Source organism: Nomascus leucogenys, chromosome 16 (genome assembly GCF_006542625.1).
Source record: "Nomascus leucogenys isolate Asia chromosome 16, Asia_NLE_v1, whole genome shotgun sequence".
NCBI classification, from domain to species: Eukaryota; Metazoa; Chordata; class Mammalia; order Primates; family Hylobatidae; genus Nomascus; species Nomascus leucogenys.
This window is the reverse complement of record NC_044396.1, coordinates 86,895,474-86,902,463: the sequence shown is the minus strand read 5'-3', so window position 1 is coordinate 86,902,463 and position 6,990 is coordinate 86,895,474. Positions and strand designations below refer to the sequence as shown.

The 6,990-nt window shown below is 39.7% G+C and overlaps 1 long non-coding RNA gene across 1 annotated transcript; it reads right to left on the bottom strand.

Moving 5' to 3' along the window:
* Positions 1-797: 797 nt before the first annotated feature.
* On the bottom strand, positions 798-5,105 carry LOC105739980. Its single transcript, XR_001115982.1, has 3 exons — positions 4,866-5,105; positions 1,117-1,210; positions 798-981 (listed from the first exon to the last, which is right to left on the bottom strand). It is a non-coding gene; the product is annotated as an uncharacterized LOC105739980 (long non-coding RNA).
* Positions 5,106-6,990: the final 1,885 nt, after the last annotated feature.

The window sequence follows — 6,990 nt, the reverse complement described above, 5'->3', positions numbered from 1 at the left end:
CCAAAAATATGAGTGAATATAGGAAGTACTAGCAGTAGTAATAGTAGTAGGGTATTTTCATCATATAACTGGTGTCTTAGTCAGTTCAGTCTATCATAATAAAGTACCATTAATTGGGCAGCTAGTGAACAGTAGTTTATTTGTCACTAGTTTGGAGGCTGGTAAGTCCGAGATCAAGGTGCTGGCAGATTCCATGTCTGGTGAGGACCTGTTTCCTGATTCTTACATGGCTTCTTCTTACCATGTCCTCACATGATGAAACAGGCAAGCTAGCTCTCTTTGGGGCTTCTCTTATGAGGGGTTTGTGCCAATCCCCTTCTAACAGCCTTACCTCCAAACACCATCACATCAGTGATTAGGTTTCAACATATAAATTTTGAAGAACACAAACATTCAGCCCGTAGCAACTGGATAGAATTTTCAAAACATATATAAAGGATTTCCATAACCTCTCTTTCATGTGATCTACAAAAGAACCCAGCAGAATAGGTAAAGAGGGTGTTATCATCCCCACTTGAAGATGAGGGAACTGAGACTCCTTGAGAGTATGTGAGTTTTTTCCAAAAAATCTCATACATATGAACCTAGAATCGAAGCCTTCAGACTCCTATGTTTTTTTCCATGACCAGCTTTGTCAATTACAGAGAGAAGAAGGAGAATGAGATGAAGGAGAATGAAAAGGAAAGATTGGAGAGGGAAGGATGAAGAAAGAGAGCTATTCATTTCATTGACCATGCACCATGAGCCCCAAGTATCCTGGGATTTTCAGATACTCTTTTTTTTTTTTTTTTTTTTTTGAGGCTAAGATCACATACATTTCCATGTATACATAGAAACTTGTTGTATTAGTCAGTTTGGGCTGAGTTGTGTTGCAATAATATCCCCCAAATCTTCAGGGCTTACAACAATAATGGCTTCTCTCTGGCTTGTGTTCATGCCCTTTGAAGATCAGCTGCAGCCCTGCTCCATGTTCTCTTTATGCTAGAATCAAGACCAAAGGAACAACCTTGAGCTGCGGCATGCCAGAATCGTGGTAGAGGCACAAGAGAAATGTCAGAATCAGAGGATGGCACTTAAAGTTTTTATCTGGAAGCAGCAATTATCATTTTCACTTACATAAAGTGGACCAAATCCAGAAACATGGCTAATAAGCCTGATGTCAATGGAGCAGGAAGAATACCTTCTCACAGGGAGGGCCACCAGGCAGGCCCTAAAAAAAGAAGAGAAACAAAGTTTTGGATAAATAGTGCAATCTACCAGAATTCTGCATCATGAGTCTCCACTTTCCTCTATTTGTAAGCAAAATACATCTATTCTTTCCCATAGGGATGCCAGATTAAATACAGGATGCCCAGCTAAATTTAAATTCCAGATCAACAATGGGTAATTTTTTAGGATAAGTATGCCCAAAATATTGCACAGTGAGATATACTAAAAAATTATTCATTGTTTATCTGAAATTCCATTGTAACTAGGCATCCTATATTTTAATTTACAAAATCTGGCAGCCCTACTCAAGAAAAATAACCTAAAGATTCCATTCGGTTACAGCATCAGGCTTGAATTCCATGATCTCATGGAGTTCTCTACATCAGGCCCAGATGTTCATTCTCTTGAGAGCAAAACCTGTGGATCAAAAAGACAAGTTATCTGCCTCTCTTATGCCCAATGTATCATGGTGAAACAGGATATGTAAAACAAACACTCCCATTCAGAAAGTGAGAGGAGAAGAGGAACGCAGAAGTCACTTGTCCATGGCAATTCCGAAAGTCCCTTGGGCAGAAGTTGCAGACTACCTTCCACCGAGACTGGAAACGTTCTTTGATTAGGACTTGATTCTGGATCTAGAACAATAACACTCGATCTATTGTTCTGCATGGTGCTTGGCACTGTCCTCCGGGAGGTTTTTCCTTTTCAATTGTTCTCCTAAAGCATTTTTTGTAAAGGACAATATGTCCTCTTTGGAAGCTGGCCAGGCTTCTCTGTCTTCTTCCCACATAAAGTTGGAAATCCAAAGGTCATTTCAAGTCTCAAACAGTTATAATCTATTTTAGTATGAGCCGGTGACTCTTTTGGCAATATAACTTTCTCACATTCTTATCTATTTGACTCCAAACAGCCTCATGTGCCAATGGCCGCATCCGTAATTCTTTTCTAGTTGCGACTTTCCCTCTAGACTTAATTGCAGGTAACTTAAATTTATCTGGCTCCAATGAAAGAACTACACTTAGAATCTCTTTTCCCTAAGTCATTTTGTCCAACTGGAAGGATTTAATTGGTGCCACTGTAATCAGTTGAGAAGTTTTAATAGAGGAACAATACCTTTGATTGGTCCTTGCCACAAGGCTCAATTTTAGTCAGTCTTTGTCACTTAAAGACATTTCCAGTTTTATCTTTTGTTGTTTGGAAATCAAAATGAATTACACCCTCTAGTCCTCTGAGTTCTGAAATTTCTGGACCCTTTCTACTCCCTTTGATCTCCCCGAAATGGACAATTCCTACCTAAGCTCAACTTTCATATCATTTCACTACGTGCAGCCCACAGCAACTTAGGCATGAGAGTAACATTCCGTTTCACAACTTTGCCTAAAGCCATAAACTCATTTAGTGCATTATCTGTCTTCCTAGGGATTAAAGGTGACAGTTTTACCTAATACCTTGCCACTAGATAACATAGGTTGCCACTTTTCCATCCAACAATGTTATTTTTTACTTCCCACTCCCAAGCCTCAGAATTCATGCAACATAATTTAGGTTTCCTGCTATGGCAGCAACTCATTGGTAAGTCTTAATTGCTGTATCAATTAGCTTAGCCTAAGTCGTGATGGAGTAACAACAAACACATCCAAAAATCTTACAATAAGAAAGATTTATTCCTTGCATATGTCCATGTCCTTTACAGGTTGGCTGTCATTTTGTAACATGCCATCTTTTTCTAGGACTTAAGACTGAAGAAGCCGACATTATCTGCGACACGTTGGCTTGGGGCAAAGTAAAAAGTAAAAAACAAACAAACAAAAAAAAGGCACATATTCCTCTACTTGGAAATGGCATATGTACTTCTGGCTGCATTCCATTGACCAAAGCAAGTCACGTGGTCAGAATTAACTTTTTTTAATTTTTTCCTTCTATGCACTTTATTATTTTTTTTTAATTTTCCCATAGGTTACTGGGGTACAGGTGGTGCTTGGTTACATGAGTCAGTTCTTTAGTGGTGATTTGTGAGACTTTGGTGCACCCATCACCCAAGCAGTATACACTGCACCGTATTTGTAGTCTTTTATCCCTCGAAGATGGGTGAAAAATATACTAGTCTCACAGGGAAGAGTAGCGGGGAGTAGACCCACAGTGAAGGACAACAGATACTGTTGAGCAAATAATAGAATCTACCCAGTAATGTGCTGATAAATATTTAACAACTGCCTCTCTGGAGGAACAGAAGCCCTGATTTGTACATTTGTCAATTTCCATAGTATAAATACTCTCACCGTGGCCAATTTCAAGTCACCAGTGTCATGTCATCAAATGCAAAATTAGGAAGAGACATGTACAATTAGCTCTTGTGAGCCACTATGAGCATGCTACAGCATACCACTGAATCAACCTCAGTTTAAATCAATTATTTGCTAAACATAAGATGACTTATGCCTGTTCCACAATATGAAGAACCCCTGCAGTCCTGCTGTGGATTATAACAAGCGAGGAGACTATTATGTGACTCAGCATAAACCTGCGTTAAACCTAAACTGAGGATTTGCAGTAGGGATGAGGAGGACTAGACAACTCAAAATTAAGTCTTCATATTATTTACTATTTCAGCATTAATTGGAAAATTCAAGGGGACAGTAAGAATGTGAGATTGAAATAAAAATAGTATTTTGCCTCTATAAAGAAGATTCACCCCAGGCTCCTCTTTTGCAGAAATTCTTATTAAGGACTTGGCTCTCCTCCAAGAAAAATAAGGTAGAAATCATTCAAAACCCTTTACTTCCAAATTATTCCTGATAGGAGCTGCTTGATGAGTATAGCTCTCTAGTTTTGTATGTTTACAATTTTCTAATAAAAAGCTTGTTTAAAATATCCCTGAGCTAGGAAGTAGCTCTTACATACTTAAGTCTTAAACCTTTTTTTTTTCAAAAACCATTCCTTTTTTTTTTTTTTTTGAGACTGAATCTCTCTGTAGCACAGGCTGCAGGGCAGTGGTGCAAACACAGCTCACTGCAGCCTCCACCTCCCAGGCCCAAGTGATCGTCCTGCCTCAGCCTCCCATAGGAACTACAGGCGCCCACCACCATGCCCACTAGTTTTTGTATTTTTTTGTAGAGACAGGGTTTTGCATTTTGCCCAGGCTGGTCTCAAATTCCTGGGCTTCAGCAATCCTCCCGCCTTGGCCTCCCAAAGTGCTGGGATAATAGGCGTGAGCTACCATGCCTAGCCCATGTATTCTTTAAGTACACTGACATCATCTCTGTGGGTGGTAACACTGGGCAAGTTGCTTATGTGTACTGAATTTCTGTTTCTCCAGCGATAGGACGGGATAATAACATCTACCTTACAAAGCGATTATGAAGCTTAAATATCTGGCATACATAAAGTATCTAGCAAAGCACTTGCACATGGTAATCACTCAATAAATAGTTATTAGCATTTACTAAAGAGGATACTGATTAGAATTATCATGATTATTACTGAGCCATGAAACTAGAGGTTTTAAGTTACTATTTAAAATAGTGCAAGACTTAATTCAATAGCCTCAGAGCATTTGGCAGGAATAATTTGGCTGTTGATTTTGAGTGCATCTGACAGGAATGACTTTTGCAGTTCCCCTGGATGCATGGATGTTATTGTAATTTAACAAAACTCACCTCTCTAGTTGCTAGTGCATTTTGTCTCTTGGCCTCAAGCTTGGCTCAAATTGTCAGGCCAATGGAAAGACTGAATGCTTTGCCTCCAGGCAAAACTGTGGCCTGCAGAGGGTGGACCCTGCATCGCATCTCAGCGAGAACGGAAAGCTCACTCAGCATGCTGCAGTCTTTCATACTGATTCTGACACAAAACATCAGGCAGAAATTCCACTTCTGACTCTGCAGTAATTGTGGAGGAGCCAGAGGGCCATCCAAACACAGATGTCTGGCATGATGCTGCACGCCTCATGAGGTCACAGGACAGACATTGCAGAGGGATCGTGATGATCATGTATAAAGGAGAGCCCACCATCTTCAGGGGGCAACTCATTCATTCTTCCTCCTTCATTGTTCCTGAGTTACTGTGAATAGTCAAGATTACTGTTTCAGACTTTTTCCAATGTCTTGACTTACAATGGCGAGAAAGATGTTGATGCTGGTAATGATAATAGTAAAAATGGTGAAAGTTTTTCCAGAGTTTCAAATGATGGAACTCTGCATCCTACTATTCTGTAGCATGTGTGAGTACGTGTGTGCGTATGTGAGTATGTGAGTGTGTGTGTGTGTGACTCTACATATGTATGTGTGTATTGAGTCCTCCTGACTAGCCCCCCAACCCTTTTTTTTTAACTAAGTATATCAGCTTCTGGAACTGCACGTAACAGTTTTCCAGCAGTGACACTCATGCATAGCACAGCCATCAAAGACCTGGAAGCCATGTAATACAGCTGACCTTTGAACCAGGGGAACAACCCCTGTATGCGCAGTCAAAACTCCAAGCATAACTTTTGAGTCCCCAAAAACATAACCATTAATAGCCTACTGTTAACCAGAAGCCTTACTGATAACATAAACGGTCGATTAACCCATATCTTGTTTGTTATATGTATTATATACTGTGTTCTTACAATAAAGTAAGCTAGAGAAAATAATGTTAATGAAAAAATCATAAGGAAGAGAAAATATATTTCCTCTTCATTAAGTAGAAGTGGATCATCATAAAGCTTTCCATCCTCATCGTCTTCATGTTGAGTAGGATGAGGAAGAGGAGAAAGAGGAGAGGTTGGTTGTGCTGTCAGCAATGGCAGAGGCAGAAGAAAATCCAAGTATAGCAGCCCAACGAAGTTCAAACCGGGTGGTTCAAGGGTCAACCGTAAAGACTACTAGAGGCAGAGGCTCACTTAATTGCGTGTTCAGAAATTAAGAGTTTAACATTATTAGAATATGCAAAGGCATACAGAGTGACATAATGGACTTTATATCACTTTATATCATTTATATATAATGGACTCAGAAGCAGGCGGGTGGGAGGGGGGAGCCAGGTATAAAAACACTACACATTAGGTACAATGTACACTACTTGGGTGATGGGAGCACTAAAATCTTAGAATTCACCACTATATAACTCATCAATGTAGCCAAAAACCACTTGTACCCAAAAAGCTATTGAAAAAAAAAGAATTTAAAATTGTTAGTATGAGCAGCTCCACAAATTTGGGGCACAAATATGGTCATATTATTTACTTTTCCAATTAATTCACTGAGTAAAGCTTGCTGCCAAAACAACAACAACAAACAAACAAATTTTCAGTTATTTCTCACGCATATAACCATCTAAATTAGATGTTTCTGGTTGGACGGCAGCTTTCCTCTACAGAATGATCCAGGGCTCAAAGCATAATTATACTCTCTTTTCTGGCCAGTGGGGTCTTGCACCCACTCTACTAAGGTAGCTTTCCCTAGGGCTCCCAGGAGACTCCTAAAGAAGCCAATTTAACTTTCTGTTACCTCTTCTGATAACGCCAGCAGGAAAAAAAATATGTAAAAGCTTTATATTCATATTCACTGAGGCATCCTACTATATTGAATTGTCTGAAATGAAAGAACCAAATGTCATCTCCAGATTTTAATAGATGATTGTCTATGAAATAAAGAGGATTTAGAGGCCAGGCACGGTGGGTCATGCCTGTAATACCAGCACTTTGGGAGGCTGAGGCAGGCAAATCACTTGAGGTCAAGAGTTCGAGACCAGCCTGGCCAACATGGTGAAACCCCATCTCTACTAAAAATACAAATTTAACCAGAC